Source organism: Astatotilapia calliptera, chromosome 5, assembly GCF_964374335.1.
Source record: "Astatotilapia calliptera chromosome 5, fAstCal68.1, whole genome shotgun sequence".
Lineage (NCBI taxonomy): Eukaryota > Metazoa > Chordata > Actinopteri > Cichliformes > Cichlidae > Astatotilapia > Astatotilapia calliptera.
Window position 1 is genome coordinate 25,721,279 of NC_137426.1, and position 19,637 is coordinate 25,740,915.

Consider the following 19,637-nt stretch of genomic DNA (forward strand, 5'->3'; position numbering starts at 1 on the left):
TACAGTGGGTTTTCCAGGAGATTCGGTGCTTCCATTTAAAGCCCTGCAAGACTGGCACTCTGTATACCTGGAAACTGCTGTTGTCGCTTTGAAGCAGTTCTTGAGGCAGTATAGTCGCTCAGTGCTGCTTACAGAAAAAGATAAGAAGCTGTAACTTTCAGAGAAGCACCGCAGCTGTACACATGGGATTTTAGGGTGAAGTCTATGCTGCGGTCTTTCATAGTGCATTCACTTCTAAAAGCATGCTGTAGCAAGCTGAGGCCCACACAACAAAAGCACTGCAAAAACGTCCCATTTGTATCATATTATGACTCGGTGTGAAATGCAGCCTGTTTTCTGTTCTTAGCTGACAGGAGTGGCACCCAGTGTGGTCTTTTGTTTCAAGGTTTGACTCAAGACTAGATAACAAAGACACTGCAAAAGCATTGCGTTTGTGTCATATTGTCCTGTAAACATTGTAATGATTTATTTTGTGTGGACAGCTTGGGGCAGTTCAAAAATCTGTTGACTATCTGGTATTATTTAATGGCGATCATATAGTATGTTTCCCACTTATAAACTATGAGAATTAGCAGACACATCATTTGCATTTTGTTTACTAGGCAATTATAAAATCAGCTTTCAGCATTTACGCTTTGTTTCTTCGCTAACTCTGGAGGGAAAAGCTAAGTCATTAGTAGCTAAATGCTTTATATGCTAGTCAATGACTTTGTGTTAATGGTGGTAAATATTCAGCTTTTTGGGGGCACATTTACTGTAACCGCGGCTAGAAATTCAACTACTGAAGACCGTGAGTAATAAGCTTAGGCCCTAGAGACTGTTCGACGACCTCCTGTGTATTTCCTGAATGGTTGGCGAGGAGTTGTTGGAGGCTGCTGGCTGTCGCTGAGTGAAATGGGTAGCAGAGAGAATTCTACACCAAAAACTTCTTTGTGATTACTTTAGGGGCTAGCGGATTGCCAAGGTCTCCCTTTGTTTACATGAAAGATGTTGGCTTATGTGCAAACATTTGCTAATTAAACACCAAGCTATAATGAAACAGAGAGCACTCTCCTTCAAAATAAAAGCTGTGCCTTACACTGAAACCAACAAATTTCAAAAAGATCCACTTTTTACTTATTTGTCCTATACCCATCACAGTTTCACTACAATTTAGTGAGTAGCTGGCAAGACAAATCAGCATCTTCTATGGGCAACATCAGCAATCTGCAACAACCAGAGAAATCACAAGGAAGTTTTCAGTGGAGCACCATCTCAAAGATGACCAATTTTTGACCAATTTCACCTAGCGATTTCCAGCAACCTCCAGTTACCCATCAAAGTCTATCAGGGAATACACATTTTTCCTAGCAACCGGTATTTACCAGTATGTCTCTAACTGATCTCTAGCCCTATGTGGTTGGGGCTTTAGCCGTGTACCTGCCAGCAGCCACTCACAGCTAATCTGGGAACACAAATTTTTCCCTACCAAGCCAGGGTGGCTAGCATTAGCATCAATCATTAAAACAGACAGTTGTGTCTGTTTTAATAGGTAACTGCTTATGGACCCTACAGAGATGGCTTTCAACCCATGCAAACATTCCCATGCAGAGCTTCAGAAAGCCAACACCGCCTAGCTCAACTCTGTGTGGGTCAGATGTCGATTGATTGACAAGTGGGCTGAAACAGGAAAGAGAGTGACAGTAATAGAAGAACAAACAATAACAAAAATCAGTGATTATAAAAATAAAAAAAGCACAGACAGTAGCTACAGTGGACATTTTTCATTGTTTTTAACACTTGGTTTCACTTCAGCTCTTTGTATTTTGTAACTTTGCTCCTCTGTGGAGTTGGCTGGAGGATCAGCACCACATCCTTTCGATACTTCCTCTTTCTGGCAATAGGCGTTCCCTGCTATCTGCCGATGCAGTGCCAACAGAGAACTATGTTGAACCCATAAAACACTCTGTAGAACTGAAGCCCTCAAAGGTGGATAATAATATTTTCTCACTAGGATTGCAAGTCAGCAGCCTCTCATGTGTCCGTGCCAGGATGTTGTAAACCAGCAAGGTGGAAAAGTGAGTTACATTTTAGACGTCTCATAAAAACAGCACAGTTGGGCATTCATTCATTCATTTATTAGGGTCACATTCATTGCAAACATGTTAGTTGATGTAAAACTGCAGAGAAGGTTAGCCACACTCACCAAACATTGTGTAAATTCAATATTATGTGTGTTGCACAGTGTTTGAAATATTGATGGCGTTTAAAATTAGATGATTTTAATTAGATTCAAACTGTATTTTTGACCTTGTCCATTACATCCTGATTGTTTCTTGCGTGCTTTCCTCTTCTTACATAAGTCAGTTTATTTGGGTTTTTGCCACATTTAATCAACTAAGAAATTCATCCTAAGGAACATTTCTCATTATTCTAGAAATGTCTATAATTTGAAGGGTTTTTCTCATTCTTATTTTTGGTTAAATAAATTAAATTATCTGCCTATTTAAGCTTGTTGATTCTCTGGGAAACAGCTTGCCCTATTTTTCTACCAGTTTATTTCCTTATATATATATATATATATATATATATATATATATATATATATATATATATATATATATATATATATATATATATATATATATATAAAAACACCCAGCACGCCCCTGCGGGCGGTTTATCCTTCAAGCTCGGGTCCTCTACCAGAGGCCTGGGAGCTTGAGGGTCCTGCGCAGTATCTTAGCTGTTCCCAGGACTGCGCTCTTCTGGACAGAGATCTCCGATGTTATTCCCGGGATCTGCTGGAGCCACTCGCCTAGCTTGGGAGTCACCGCACCTAGTGCTCCGATTACCACGGGGACCACCGTTACCTTCACCCTCCACATCCTCTCGAGCTCTTCTCTGAGCCCTTGGTATTTCTCCAGCTTCTCGTGTTCCTTCTTCCTGATATTGCTGTCATTCGGAACCGCTACATCGATCACTACGGCCGTCTTCTTCTGTTTGTCTACCACCACTATGTCCGGTTGGTTAGCCACCACCATTTTGTCCGTCTGTATCTGGAAGTCCCACAGGATCTTAGCTCTGTTTTTTATATATATATATATATATATATATATATATATATATATATATATAGTGGGTAAGTATAGAGACAAAAATGACCACAGATATCGACTTTTAGTACAAATCTGGCATAACTGTGTAATGTAATAATGTTAAACCGTGAAAATAGAGAAACCGCAGTTGTAATATTTAGCATTGTGTCTGCAATGTCACATTTTAATGGAAGTTTTACACTGTGTCCATATTTAAATGAAGGATTAGGACACAGCATATATCCAAAAGCTGACTAGCTCTTATATACTCAGTGTATATACCCCTAAAAACATACACAAAGACGATGCAGTCTTTATGTTTTCTTATATCACGTCACACATACACACAGAGAAATGCATTAGTATGCAGATATGGCCCTTGACATTTATACTCACAGGCAAATGAACAGACACTTCTTCAGGCCAACACATCGGCACACATGTTCACACATACAGCCACTTTCCTGCAGAAACAGTGGTCCTGCCAGCTGTGTTGCTGTGGTAAGGAGATAACAGGAAACTCCAATCACAGGTCTTCTCTCAATCCATTCCATAACACCCCTGATGGGAGTCTCCCTGGGGTTGAGGATGAGAGGGTATAGCAGACATCACACTAACAATAGGCCATGCTAGAGGTGTTGAAATTGGATCCAAAGTTTGCATTCGACACAGGCTTTTGTATCGTACATGTGTACCAAAAGTGCACTGATAAAAAATTAACCACACAAATCTTTTTTTCAATTCAAGCAGCATTTGACAAGAAATAATATGAACAATGACGGCTTTGTGAAGAAAGGAGGAAAAGGGGTGCAACTGCAGTACTGAAACATTGTGATCAAAACTGAGCACGCTCTGAGAAGGTAGGGTTGAGAGCGGGGCTGCAGTGCACAGTCATGATTGATGCATTACTCTGCCCTAGTTGTCTGCACACAAGAACAGGAAGACTGTGGCAATTTTACCCAATCCCAGTGTAAAACTTCTTTTGTCTCTTCACTTTCCCACTCCTGTTTTGTCTCTCTATACACTTGCAATATGAAGAGCTCATCCTTTGCTATTAAAAAGCCTCTTATGTGTGCAGACAGTAAGAAGCAAGCGTGGAAATCATTTTTAGCATTAAAGGGCTCTTACTGTCCTACACATAGGATATAAACTATCTCTTCCAGAGAATGCAGATTATTTCATCCCATTTCCTGCTGCCTTTTAATATGCTACACACAATCACATCGTAACTGTGACATGCACCATTCCGTTTTTCTATCCTTTGTTGCTAGATACCTAAAAAGCAAAAATGAAATGCTGTTTCATCCCCAGAGATGAGATGTACTGTACTTCTGCCTCTGAAATCTGTTTATTTTCAGAAGAGTCACTTGAGACAAAACATTTGCTAAATGTATATGGTCTAATATATCAGGATGAATATGCTCAGAAATGCGCATCCCTTCTTGTCAAGGTCAATATCTTCTCTGACTCAGAAATCCTATTAGCGGAGATCCACATTACCTGCTTTAGTGCAGTTTAATAGGGTAATGAGTCTCAGTGGTGATATTCAAACACAGAGGGAAGGAAACCTCACGGGAAATTGTTGATTAAGAAGACTTATAAAGTACTAAAATGCCTTAATTTGTAAATCACACCCTAAAAACGACTCAAAAGAGTAATAGAACTTTTTCAGCCTTTGTGGATTGTAGATACAAAGACGCAGCACTGAACTTGGATTACTTTGTTTTTGTGAGTTTCAAAATTATGGAAATACTTGCCGTATTTTTCAGACTATAAGGCGCACCGAATTATAAGGCACATTACGTGAAATAAAACAGTCAGATAAGCCAAACTTTATTCAACTCATTTTTCTTGCTTCCTCCACTTCCGTACCATGCATTCATTAACCCTTTAAAGCCGGTCGGAGCGGGCACGCTTCGTTTTGCGCAACTATTGCTAAATCCCGGTAGCACTGCAACCACGTAAGCTAGTGCAATAATTTTTTTGCATATGAAACCGGAGGAGTTGTACTTACATCTTATGCCATCAGCTTGTCCTAGGTCACGGTTTCCTTCCACATATAGCTTTGCAAAAACTGCATAAAAAGCACTTGCAGCAACAAAAACACAATATTCCAGAAACACGCTTTGCCGATCCGATCAGCTGTTTGTAGCACTTCCTACGTCCATAAGCACGAACTATCGCATGTCCGCCATGTCCTGCCCGAAACCTCATTTTGCGGAAATGTATTTTTTTTTTTACCATCAGGGCCTTATGAGCCTATACTGGTGTTTTTAAAAGTTATGTTTGACTTTATGACTTTCTGTGTCGTTTCTGGGATGCTTAGGACTCATATTGCACTGCTGGAAATAGTTTGTTTTGATGCATATGCTGTTTTTTTGCAAATTTGCATTATAATATTTATTTTCGTTTTTCTTGCAGTATATAAAAATTGGTGTATTTCAAAAATAAAACTATAAATGGTAAATGGCCTGTATTTATATAGCGCTTTACTAGTCCCTAAGGACCCCAAAGCGCTTTACATATCCAGTCATCCACCCATTCACACACACATTGGTGATGGTAAGCTACATTGTAGCCACAGCCGCCCTGGGGCGCACTGACAGAGGCGAGGCTGCCGGACACTGGCGCCACCGGGCCCTCTGACCACCACCAGTAGGCAATGGGTGAAGTGTCTTGCCCAAGGACACAACGACCGAGACTGTCCAAGCCGGGGCTCGAACTGGCAACCTTCTGATTACAAGGCGAATTCCCAACTCTTGAGCCACGATCGCCCTATGAAGACACTTAAAATAAATTTCCTGTGGTGGGAAACTATTTTGTGCAACTTTTTTGTATTTACAGTTTTGAGGGATAAGCCTCTTAAATTTCTCTAACTAGAAATATATGTTAAAAAAACCAAAACGAATTTTAATTCTTTTGTAGTTTATTGCACTTTTTTGCAATTTATGTAATTACTATGCACTTAATGCAGACATATTATTAAAATTTGGGCTATAATAGTTGTATTGATGTATATCAACTTGAAATGCTCCCAAAAATGGCACTACAACATGAAAAAATATAATATAAGCTCTGGAGGACTTGGTTCTATGGTAGGTCTTAAAGGGTTAATGTTGAATTGCTATTGCAGTATATTAATGACTAACCTCGTATTCTGGAAGGAACTCAGTTGTTCTCCTGACTGAAGTTTGGTCCGTTTACAGCATCCTGCCATGCGATTACATTTTTTTCTCTAACCATCGGGAACCTTCACATTAACTTTTATCGAGTGGAAAAACGTTAGCGTTCATCCTCCAGCTTTATGTTATGTTAATATAGCTGTGTCGCTAGCGATCACATAGCACATCATTAAATAACAGCTAGCCCAACTTCAGTAACTCTATAAACATCAGTACCGTTTAGTTTTCTGTCTTCATTTATGTTGGAAGTGACAGCAGAGCTGTACATTTGAATTTTTTCAGAAATCTCTCCCTTCGCGGTCTACGTGGTCCGGGTCCTCAGAAGGTCGGGTAGGCCGGAAGTAAACGGCTGTGAAATTGGACGGTCTAGCCTTCAGATTAGCGTCACCGCTATCTCGGTGGAGTTTAATAAACTCAGCCGTCTGCTCCTTGCTATCTAAAATATGACAGGACACTGGTGTAAATTCTCGACTGTCTCATACTTCTGTTTAATCAGTTTCTGTTTGATGTTTAGTCAGCTGTGTAAAAACCAAGGAGGAACCCACCCAGGGGATTAATAAAGTTTTATTTTATCTAATCTAATCTTATAACTTTAATCTCAGCCAAACCGATTTACTCACGAACAAACAAAACACTGAAAAAAGCCCAACAATAACATTTTTAGGTTGTCTAAGTGACTTATATATTACGTTTAACCAGAGCAGCGAAAGTCCGCGGTGATCTGAAAATGATGTGCCGGGAGTTGTGCCGTTCTCGGCCGCATCAGTAACACTCGAGCTCCCGGCTAGCTATCGAGCTGGTGGGTAGCAGACGTCTCCGAAAACGTCGAAGCACTTTTGCAAATATGCGATAACTTGATAAACCGAGCAGATATTTGATGTTTACACAGCTACTACTGAAAATATGTTAAAAGTTTATTTTGTGACCCAGAAAGATTAGTATGAGTAATTTTAAAACTTAGTAGCGGCCGCCATTGTTGGAAACTGGAGTTTGGCTGGGCCGCGCTATGAATTCTGGGATATGGTAGGCCACGAAGGACACACCCGACCCATCCTTCAAATTCGGGGAAAAGGAGTACGCATTTTTCGGCTGCATTCGGAGGAGTCTACGAATTTGGACAGCCTTCGGCACGTCGCTGTGACGTAATCGGTCTACAAATGGGGCCTCAGGAGGATGCAGCCCATGAATTTGGACACGACCAATAACTGTTGTTGGCATCCCAATACATCAGATCAAAAGGGCGAATGCGACTGTAATGATTATGCTTAGCACCAGTGTGATAAGATTTTTTTTCCGACCAGAACTTGGAGGGTTTACAAACACTGACTTGGACTCAAACTTAACAGAAACTGTCAAACAGCAAAAAACAAGAATAAACTGAATAGTAATTAATGCAAAAGATCATGAAATGTCATAAGACGGGAGAAAATGATGAAGGTTTGACATTTTAATGTGTCAAGCTTTTAAGGTCAATTTTAGAATTTTCTGGAAAAAAACAAACTTGTCTTGCTTGCATTATTAAACAGTATAACTCAGGGGTAGAAAGAGGCATTTTGATCATAGGTCACTGTATCAAGCTATGGTTTGGTATAGGTCAACTAGATGACAGCCTAGGGCAGGGGTCGGCAACCTGTGGCTCCGGAGCCGCATGCGGCTCTTTAGTCCTTTTAGTGCGGCTCTGCGTGGTTTGGGAAAAAAAAATTTTTTTTTAAGTAATTAGCTGAAGTGTATTTTATTTATGTTAGTTCTTTTTTAACTTGTAGTTCTAAATTGGAAGATATTTGTGATATTGAAATATAAATATAAAATTATGTTCTATTAGTTTTTCATCGCTCAAAATAAGCGTCACACTTGCGGAAGCCGGTGTACCTGCCGAAACGCCGTGCATTTATCGAGACTTTCAACCCCAGGTAAGCCAATAATGGATCTTCGGATCCATGTTATGTCAGCAGCTGTTCTCCGCCGTGAACTATGTTAAAAACAAACACCGCTCACGCCTCACAGATGACAACTTACAGTCCTGTGTAAAGATGAAACTGACTTCGCACAGCCCCGATTTGCAGATGCTGTGCGCAGAGGTTCAGGAGCAGAAGTCCCATTGTAAAGATATCACAGCAGACTCGACGATGTTTCCATGAACACGCTTTTTAGCATCTCTTTATTGACCACTTTTCACACACGGTTGCTGTACGTATACAGTCGGTGTTAAAGCTCACAGCCCGACACATACCAACACAACAGCATAGATGGCACAGACATTAAGGCGGCGAGGCGTGATTGCTGGTGCCGCTCAGGTGCGTCCGCCTCCCCTGCAGCGGCGCTGCAAACCACGCCCCGCCACACACATTAACCAGGTAAAATACATATTTAGGCAGAATTTTGTAAATATCTATTTTTCATTTTTCAGCAGCATAGTGCTTTTTTTCCAATTGTTTTTTAAAAGTCAGGTCCAGGCTCCAAAAGTCCAAAGGCAATATAAGGGTGGCGGCTCACAACAGTTTTTGTTTGCTACATGGATCATTTTAGTTCAGCGTCTTTCCTTTTGTTATATTTCTTTAAGAGTTCAAAATGTGTTAATTACATAAATAAAATGTAATTTTCTCTGTAGCACTTCATGGATTTAAGCAACACACCTTAGTTGTTCACACAAAGCATAAAGGTAAATATATATATATATACAGTGTTATCTTCATTTTAGATGTCAAAAAGTATTTGCGGCTCCCAGTGTTTTCTTTTGCGTTGAAATCGCGTCCAAATGGCTCTTTCGGTGCTAAAGGTTGCTGACCCCTGGCCTAGTGTGTCAACAATTGGATGTGTGCATAGGGGGGGCGTGGGGGGATATTTGCTGCTACTTGTGCTACCCTACATCTGACATATAGTGCAAAATGTATATTATCAGAAACACTGTTATTAGGGCTGAACGATATATCGCATTTGCGATAATATCGCGACATGATCAAGTGCAATTTTCTAACCGCAAAGGCTGCGATTATACTCTGGACATGTCCAAATTCATGGGCTGCATCCTCCTGAGGCCGCATTTGTAGACCGATTACGTCACAGCGACGCGCCGAAGGCTGTCCAAATTACTACCATATCCCAGAATTCATAGCGCGGCCCAGCCAAACTCTAGTTTCCAGCAATGGCGGCCGCTACTAAGTTTTAAAATTACTCATACTAATCTTTCTGGGTCACAAAATAAACTTTTAACATATTTTCAGGCAAGAAAGTAGTTGTGTAAACATCAAATATCTGCTCGGTTTATCAAGATATCCCATATTTGCAAAAGTGCTTCGACGTTTTCAGAGGCGTCTGCTACCCACCAGCTCGACAGCTAGCCGGGAGCTCGAGTGTTACTGATGCGGCCGAGAACGGCACAACTCCCGGCACATCATTTTCAGATCACCGCGGAGTTTCGCTGCTCGGGTTAAACGTAATATATAAGTCACTTAGACAACCTAAAAATGTTATTGTTGGGCTTTTTTCAGTGTTTTGTTTGTTCGTGAGTAAATCGGTTTGGCTGAGATTAAAGTTATTAGATTAGATAAAATAAAACTTTATTAATCCCCCGGGTGGGTTCCTCCTTGGTTTTCACACAGCTGACTAAACGTCAAACAGAAAACTTATTAAACAGAAGTATGAGACAGTCGAGAATTTACACCAGTGTCTGGTTATATTTTAGATAGCAAGAAGCAGACGGCCGAGTTTAATAAACTCCACCGAGACAGCGGTGACGCTAATCAGAACTAGACCGTCCAATTTCACGCCTTTAAATTTTAAAGGCGTGTTTGTGTGTGTGTTTATACAATTGCTATTATGTTTGCACTTTATATGTAATGTTACTGACTGCAGAGATCAGTAAGATGTGTGTATTTTTTATTTATTAGTTTTATTTATTTAATATTATTTTTTAATTGAATGACTGTCTAGTAGTTCACAGATGTCGAAAAACTGAGTGTGGTAAAGCCACTGATTTTTTTTATGTATATTTCTGCAATCTGCACATTGTACTGACTTTCATTTTAATGTTTACACCAGGGTTCCTTGTCAGCACTTTATGCTCAGATGTTTGTAAGCTAAAAATAAACTATTGTGTATGTTCAAATATACTGTTGTGATTGAAGAAGTTAAATAAAAATGTCAGTCATCAATTCATGCATCACCTCATGTCATCATAACAGAGGTCTGTCTTCCAGGAAAGAACAGTTTAAAATTAATGTAATATAGTGTTGGCCATACTATATGATGTATTGCTTGTCTTTGTTTAATAATACAGAAGATAAAGACCTTAAAAAATAATCGCATATCGCATCGCAATCGCAATATTGGGGCAAAAAAATCGCAATTAGATTATTTTCCATAATCGTTCAGCCCTAACTGTTATATTATAATACTGAAAGGAGACTGCAGGAAGACATTCTGCAGATGCTGACTGCCAGTGTTGCCCACACTGCTGATTACTAAGCTGAGGATCATGTATGAGTAACAAGCTTCCTGTTGTTCCCTGCAAAAATGACTGTAATGTGATTCAGTTCAGTCAGGCCACCGATCAGTTCCTGCATCAGGACAGATGAGTCCCCCCTTTCCTTCTCCCCTAGAATTCCCGGCAGCAGCTTCATTGCCTCCATTAAATGAGAGCTCATCGAATTATGCCTCCTTTGCTTTTGCGAGTTTCAAAAATATAGAAAAGCTTGTGCTGCTACACAGTAAATTTACTGACTGTCCATTGAGGGAACCATGCTTCCAGATTGCTCGTTGCTCAGTGGACTGTGGCTTGATTCCTCATGAGCACAATTGGGATGTTAGCATTGTCACCGATGCATTTCTATCACATTGAATCTCGTGGCCTGACTGGGACCTTTCTGTGTGGAGTCTGAATGTTTTCCATGTTCCTGCTGATGTACTCTGGCTTCCTCCCACATTTCAAAAACATGATTTAAAGGCTAACAGGTGATTCCAAACTAGCCTTACATGTAAAGCTGAGTATGAATGTTTGCCTGTCTCTCTGTGTCAGCTCTGTGATGCTCGGGTAACTCATCCAGAGTATACCCTGCCAGTAGTGACAGGGCTCCTTGTTAAGTTTTAAGGATTTTAGTACGAGCACATGTGTTTTGAGCTTGAGTATCAGTGAGTCAGTAGGTTTAACGAATACAAAAAATAATAATCTTCTGAAATAAAAAATAATGTTACTGGTGTAAGGTAGATGTTTGTCATCTGATACTGATAGCTGTAATGATATAATGACCATGATTTACATACATCCAAAATGACAAACAAGTTATTGCCATGTGTTCAGTAGTCACGTGTCAGCAAAACCTCAATTATGGAGACCCACCAGAGTCTAATCTGGGATTGGCACAGCCTTAAAACAATCTGATCCTGTGTCAGTGTCCCTCAGGCTGTTTCCGCTGAGTTATATCTTATTACATCTTATTTAAATACCTTAGTTATTTACAATTATTTGTGTGCATCTGACACAATATATAACTTCATATATTACTTTTAACTCAAAATCAATGTATTTATACATATTTAGACAAGTAAGTTTAATTTAACTGGTTTGCAGTGGCAGTTCAAATGTAATTCAAACCCAATGTTTGGATCTAGACGTTTGGCACATTGATTCACTGTGTCTAATAGCTGTTGTGGCTTAAAGCAACTAAGTCACCTTCATTTCCTGGAAGTAAAAATATTCCTGAACCCTTTGTTCAGGGACACTTGCAGAAACTTGGGGCTGCTATGTTATGAATTTGTCAAGTCTAAACTACTAGCAAATAACTGCCAGCAATACTGAGAAAATATTCATGCTAATCTTTTAAGTTACTTTCATGACACAAGCCGTGCATTTATTTTTATGCTCTCTGCTTTATGCATATTTTAGCCTGTGGCTGAATTCACTCAGTATGCATTATATAGTACCATTTATTTACTTATTCCCCAATGTAATGCACCACATTTTCCAACTTTTAGAATGACCCTTTATGCAGCTGTCAGTGATGATGCAAAATGATGATGAATAGTGCCTGAAATGTCAGTGAGTCAACAAGAGTATTTTGCTTAAAATGGTTTTTGGACCCAACCATACCAAATGTTGCTAAAATACTATAGTCATTATTATTAGACATAGCTCTTAATAAATCTGTGTATATTTATATACCTCTTTACTCTGGCATACAGTCAGCTTGCCTTTTGTGAAAGCATGTTTTTTTAACCTTCATCCATGTGACTTTGGCAGCAGCAGCTATGTAAAGGCTGCATCTCATGTTTTCTAAATGTCAAGGCTCTGTTGAGATACAACATGTAGCATCTCTGCCTTTCCTGCTGACTTTTTGACATGACAGTGGCTCGTCCCAGTGCTACCGACGGGTTGATAACTTGACAGACTGCCATTAGGGTATTACTGTGATGTCGCATGGGGATTGTGAGTCATGAACACAGGGTTGACCCACTTCCTGATGATCCCACACCTCCTAACAGGAAGTGGCATTCACTTTTAAAGCAAAAAAACCCTGCACTGATGCTTCCTGTGTGTGGGGTCAAGGCTGTATGCGTATGTCAGACTGAAGCATGGCCGTTGTGTTTAACACCAAGGACGTTTTGAGTAGGTGAAGTTCGAAGCATATCCCGGTGGAATTTATAGCTGCGCTGTGGATGTTCATAACAGTCTGTGGTTGACAGCTCCGAGCTCATACACATGCAATGCAGCAGCTCACAGAGAGCACAGGCTGTCACTAAGATGAAGCTACGCACTGAGGGCTTTAAGCTGTTTTTTAATCTTTCACATTTGACAAAGTTTACTCTTGATCACTCTGGAAATCCATCAAATAGGCAACAATGGGGCTTCCAGTGTAACCAGTGGACCAGCATCTCCTTTTCTCCCAATTGTTCATATATTTATAACAAGTTAGTAAAGGGGTAAGTCACTGTCAAAAGAAAAAGATGGCTGTCTCATATATTTTTGCAAACCATCTATTTTTTGCCCTTTACATCCTGTTTACTATCTACATACAGCCTGATTAAACCGAGTGGCTAAATACTGAGGACACCAGTAAGGATACCAGGGTGTTTTTGCCTTTGTAGTACATCCTGGTGTACAAAATGGTTCTCTTTGTGTGAGAACATGTACTTGAATGGTGTCTTTGCATTCAAGCATTTAATATACATTCATAAAAACATGCTAGTCTCTCTGTGTTTGAATGCACATCTCACTGTCTGTGTGCATTAGTCCTTCAGATTTGCCCTAAATCCAGAGATAGAGGCCACAGCTGCAGCCCACAACCCTCTTTGTGCTTCACTGTGCACAGCATATTCATCTCTATGTTAGTTACAAATATGAAAATATACAAAGTTTTAGTAAGCAATGTCCATTTCTTCTGCGAAGACTTGGTTTCAGATTACAAATATCACAAGGTTCAAAGAGAATATAAGTTCACAGTTGTTTTTGTGTGTTTTGACTTTTGTATTTTAGCTTATCTCTAAATGTTCTATCAAAGTTTCTTAAAAATAGTTTAATGACTGGCTGAAGTTGATCATGAACTTTATTAATATTACATTTTAATCCTACAACAATGGAGTTTGCATCCATTTGTCCTTTTTTTTTACAGTTACAGGTACACAGCAAATTCAAAAGTGTTAAATGTTTTGGTGTTAATAGTCTTCTTGCAAAAGTAGAGTTAATTTTACTCTAAGTAGAGTCACATTCTTTTAATGTAACTCTGAGGTGTAAAATGATAGTAGTTAAAATCGAGTGTTAAAAATGAGTGTTTCTCTGTCAAATCTGGAGGTGTTACAATGGAAACATTAACTCTTGACCTCTTAACTCTGAACTCCTACAGGGGCTATGACACCAATAGAGTAAATTCACAGACTCCGCCCCCAGCACGGCTCCAATCGAAGCTGAAGTGAAGCCGTTTCAGAACATTTTGCTCTACATATTTGAGTTGTTTGCCATGCTTGGTAAGTCATTTTTTCAAAGATTGTTTCAATTATTATTATGAGCTTTTACTTCTGTGGCTCTTTGGAGTTGAGACAAAGCTGTGTGAAAGGCATTAGCCATGTTGCTCGCTGATAGCATAATATTCTGTTTTAGCTAGCTGAAAGGTATTGTTTGCGGGCAAATACCACAGCTTTGAAAAAAAGCTTGCATGTGAATTTTCAGTCAAACTTTTGGTCAAATACACCTAAAACAATGTCTAGAATGTGAAATGTTGGTATAATGGTGCTACTTGAAGCCTGAAAACGATCGCCAATAAAAATAAAATAAAAAACGAGCTAACAGCAGCAGCAGACGTCCTGACTGGATTCTACGTTAGCATAGATCCCTCCAGAGTTTTGTGCACACGGTTTAGGTAAAAATTAAAAAGGTTGAGGTTTTACATTTAGTTCAGTATTACCTGTTGCCTGTGTCCTTGTCTTTTGGGAAAATACTTAACACAAGTAATGGCTCAAAGAGGATTCCTTTTTTTTTTACTGTGCTGCAATTGTTTACTGGATTATTTGTGCCATTAATTAGTGTCAACTAATTTTTATTCAATCTCCGCACAGGATATGCTTGTGAAGATGGAATATGGGGGAGAGCAGAAGTGCGTTGAAGTTCCACAAAGGGATGAATGAAGGACATGCATATTGTATTGAAGAAATAAGTGATGAGAATGCTGTTATTTGCATTTACCATGTCAGACCTTTTGATAAACAAAATTCTAATGAAAGTGAGAACATGTATACTGTTACATCTTTCAGAAAATGTTTTGAAATTGTGGTGCACAGTTCAGAATAAATGTTTTTCAAAAACCATTGCATCTTTTTAGTAAATGTTTATTTCCAAAAGAAATGTCTAGAAGTTCAGAACAGTAAAATTCCCGCTTTTTAGAATGAATTAGAAGATAACTCTTACGTAGTTAAACTAAAATACTCTTTGAGAGTTAATATATAAACTCTTAACACCAAGTGTTAAATTATCAACTCCAGACAGATTTGGTGTTTAACACTAAATCAGAGTTAACGTACCAACTCTCCAAAAAGAGTTAAATTAACACTTTCTGGTGTGGACCCATATAGACACTTTAATAGTGTTGAAATCAAATCCGACAGTGTTAATTTGGACATGCTGGATGTTGTCCCAAAAGATCGTCAGGGAATCATCCACAAGTCCAACACATGATAACCATTGATCCTTATCCGGTCGTTAAGTGATGACGTGACGAATCCTACTTCCGGGCCTAAAGTAGTCTGCGTTTAATATGCACAGCAAATCCAGCATGTCCAAATTAACACTGTCGGATTTGATTTCAACACTATTAAAGTCTATATGGGTCCACACCAGAGAGTGTTAATTTAACTCTTTTTGGAGAGTTGGTACGTTAACTCTGATTTAGTGTTAAACACCAAATCTGTCTGGAGTTGATAATTTAACACTTGGTGTTAAGAGTTTATATATTAACTCTCAAAGAGTATTTTAGTTTAACTACGTAAGAGTTATCTTCTAATTCATTCTAAAAAGCGGGAATTTTACTGTTCTGAACTTCTAGAAATTTCTTTTGGAAATAAACATTTACTAAAAAGATGCAATGGTTGTTGAAAAACATTTATTCTGAACTGTGCACCACAATTTCAAAACATTTTCTGAAAGATGTAACAGTATACATGTTCTCACTTTCATTAGAATTTTGTTTATCAAAAGGTCTGACATAGGTGAGCTGGTAAATGCAAATAACAGCATTCTCATCACTTATTTCTTCAATACAATATGCATGTCCTTCATTCATCCCTTTGTGGAACTTCAACGCACTTCTGCTCTCCCTCATATTCCATCTTCACAAGCATATCCTGTGTGGAGATTGAATAAAAATTAGTTGACACTAATTAACGGCACAAATAATCCAGTAAACAATTGCAGCACAGTAAAAAAAAGAAAAAAAAAGGAATCCTCTTTGAGCCATTACTTGTGTAAAGTATTTTCCCAAAAGACAAGGACACAGGCAACAGGTAATACTGAACTAAATGTAAAACCTCAACCTTTTTAATTTTTACCTAAACCGTGTGCACAAAACTCTGGAGGGATCTAAATGCTAACGTAGAATCCAGTCGGGACGTCAGCTACTGCTGTTTGCTCGTGTTTTTTTTTGTTTTTTGTTTTTTTTATAGCCGATCGTTTTCAGGCTTCAAGTAGCACCATTATACCAACATTTCACATTCTAGACATTGTTTTAGGTGTATTTGACCAAAAGTTTGACTGAAAATTCACATGCAAGCTTTTTCAAGGCTGTGGTATTTGCCCGCAAACAATACCTTTCAGCTAGCTAAAACAGAATATTATGCTATCAGCGAGCAACATGGCTAATGCCTTTCACACAGCTTTGTCTCAACTCCAAAGAGCCACAGAAGTAAAAGCTCATAATAATAATTGAAACAATCTTTGAAAAAATGACTTACCAAGCATGGCAAACAACTCAAATATGTAGAGCAAAATGTTCTGAAACGGCTTCACTTCAGCTTCGATTGGAGCCGTGCTGGGGGCGGAGTCTGTGAATTTACTCTATTGGTGTCATAGCCCCTGTAGGAGTTCAGAGTTAAGAGGTCAAGAGTTAATGTTTCCATTGTAACACCTCCAGATTTGACATAGAAACACTCCTTTTTAACACTCGATTTTAACTACTATCATTTTACACCTCAGAATTACATTAAAAGAATGTGACTCTGCTTAGAGTAAAATTAACTCTACTTTTGCAAGAAGACTATTAACACCAAAACATTTAACACTTTTGAATTTGCTGTGTGGCTTTTGTGTTGTTAACATGTTTAATGATTTGTATTTTCTTCTATTTAATCTCAAGAAGCTCCTAAAACAGTCAGTGATCACTGATCTGAGTAACACTCTGGGCAACTTTGGGCTGACTCAGCATGTAACAGAGGCCACACATAATAGAGGACACACTCTTGACCTACTGATCTCCAAGGGCCTGAGCATTTCAAACATTACTGTGTCTGATGTGGGCGTGTCTGATCATTACTGTGTTTTCTTTGAAAGTAAAATCTCAGCCCACACAAATATATCAACAGCAGTGATCACAAAACGGTGTATAACTGAAGACAGTAGTGAGATATTTAACCAGGTCTTCCCATTAACACCTGACCTGTCCAGAGGTTCAGTCAATGAGCTCGTCAATAGCTTCAATTTAAAAATGTTAAATGTAATGGATATAATTGCTCCCATTAAGGTGAAGGTTATCTCTGGAAGGAAAAAGTCTCCATGGAGAAACTTCACACTAGTGAAAAATGAAAAAAAGAGAGTGTAGGAAAGCTGAGCGCAGATGGAGAAAAACAAACCTCCAGGTTCACTATGACATCTATAAAGAGAAACTTCACAATTATAATTTACAACTGAGGAGTGCAAGGAGGTCCTACTTCTCTGACATCATCACTAAAAACAGTCATAATGCTCGGGTCTTATTTTCCACAGTTGACAGGCTAACAAACCCTCCTGTGTCAGTGGCAGCTGAACTTCATTCGACCATGGCCTGCAATGACTTTGCCAAATTCTTCACTGAAAAAATCCAAAAAATTAGACAAGCAATTGGTACATCAACAGCAGATCCAGGATATGTACTGTGTCCACCAAAAAACTGTTTAAACACCATGAAACAGTTTCAACCTATTAACAGCAAAGACCTGGAGGACATCTTAGGTCAACTGAACTCCTCCTCCTGCTGTTTAGATGTCCTGCCAACAAGTTTTTTCAAAAAGGTCTCAAAGACTTTGGAGTCAGACCTGTTACAGATCGTCAACTTTTCTTTAATGTCAGGTGTGTTTCCAGAACCACTAAAAACTGCTGTAATAAAACCTATACTGAAAAAGGACAATCTTGACAAGACACAAATGAACAACTACAGGCCGATCTCAAATCTCCCATTTTTAAGTAAGATCATTGAAAAAGCAGTTTCTCAACAGCTCAGTTACTTCTTAAAACAGAATAACTGCTATGATGCCTTCCAGTCAGGTTTTAGACAGAACCACAGCACTGAATCCGCTCTGACCAAAGTGTTCAATGACATATGTCTAAATACAGACAGTGGAAAAATGTCAGTCTTAGTTTTACTGGATCTCAGTGCAGCATTTGATACAGTTGACCACAACATATTACTCAAACGACTGGAGAACTGGGCAGGTCTTTCAGGAACTGTACTAAACTGGTTCAAAACATACTTAGAAAACAGGAAATACTTTGTATCAATAGGTAACTTCACATCTGAGCAGACAAGTATCACATGTGGAGTTCCCCAAGGTTCCATCTTGGGACCCCCTCTGTTTAACATTTACATGCTCCCACTGGCACAGATTATAAAGAACAACAAAATAAACTATCATAGCTATGCAGATGACACACAAATATATATCACAATGTCACCAGGAGACCGAGGCCCTGTACAGGCTCTTGGTAAATGCATTGAGGAAATTAATGACTGGTTGTGCCAAAAATTTCTCCAGCTAAACAAAAACAAAACTGAGGTAATAGTCTTTGGTGCCAAAGAAAAACGATTACAGGTCACCAGAGAACTTCAATCTATACACCTAAAAACCACAGACCAGGCGAGAAATTTGGGTGTAGTGATGGATGCAGACCTAAACTTAGAAAAACACATTAAGACAATAACAAAATCAGCTTACTATCACCTCAAAAATATTTCGAGGATAAAAGATCTGATGTCTCAACAGGACCTGGAAAAACTAGTCCACGCATTCATCTTTAGTAGGCTTGATTACTGTAACAGCATCTTTACAGGTCTACCTAAAAAATCAGTCAGACAACTACAGCTCATTCAGAACTCTGCTGCTCGAGTCCTCACTAAGACCAAAAAAGTGGACCACATCAGTCCAGCTCTGAGGTCCTTACACTGGCTGCCTGTCCGTCAGAGAATAGACTTTAAAGTTCTGATGCTGGTCTATAACGCTCTGAATGGTTTAGGACCAAAATACATCAGTGACCTCCTGACCCAGTATGAACCTTCCAGATCCCTCAGGTCATCTGGATCCGGTCTTTTATCAGTTCCCAGAGTCAGAACCAGACACGGAGAAGCTGCATTCAGCTTTTATGCTCCTTATATCTGGAACAAACTCCCAGAAAGCCTCAGATCAGCTGAAACACATAGTTTATTTAAATCCAGGTTGAAGACTCACCTGTTCTCAGCTGCATTTGAATAAAGCACCAAATCCACACTTTTAAGCTTAAACTTCAAAACTTACATTTTAACTACTGATTTTATCTATTGTTCTGATTTTATCTGTTTTGATTTTACATACTGTTTTGTTTGTTTGTTTGTTTGTTTGTTTGTTTGTTTGTTTGTTTGCTTGTTTTAATCAATTTTAAATCATGCTTTTTATT

General features: G+C 39.0%; 1 protein-coding gene and 2 long non-coding RNA genes across 6 annotated transcripts in view; 2 read left to right on the forward strand and 1 right to left on the reverse strand.

The window, feature by feature from the left end:
- The window catches only part of dlgap4b (discs, large (Drosophila) homolog-associated protein 4b), a 139,527-nt gene that overhangs the window by 87,314 nt on the left and 32,576 nt on the right, over nucleotides 1-19,637 (forward strand). The gene's annotated exons all lie outside the window — the stretch shown is intronic.
- On the forward strand, nucleotides 13,869-15,052 carry LOC145428934 (uncharacterized). Its single transcript, XR_013909287.1, has 2 exons — nucleotides 13,869-14,215; nucleotides 14,804-15,052. It is a non-coding gene; the product is annotated as an uncharacterized LOC145428934 (long non-coding RNA).
- Nucleotides 15,827-16,832, reverse strand: LOC145428935 (uncharacterized). Its single transcript, XR_013909288.1, has 2 exons — nucleotides 16,691-16,832; nucleotides 15,827-16,084 (listed from the first exon to the last, which is right to left on the reverse strand). It is a non-coding gene; the product is annotated as an uncharacterized LOC145428935 (long non-coding RNA).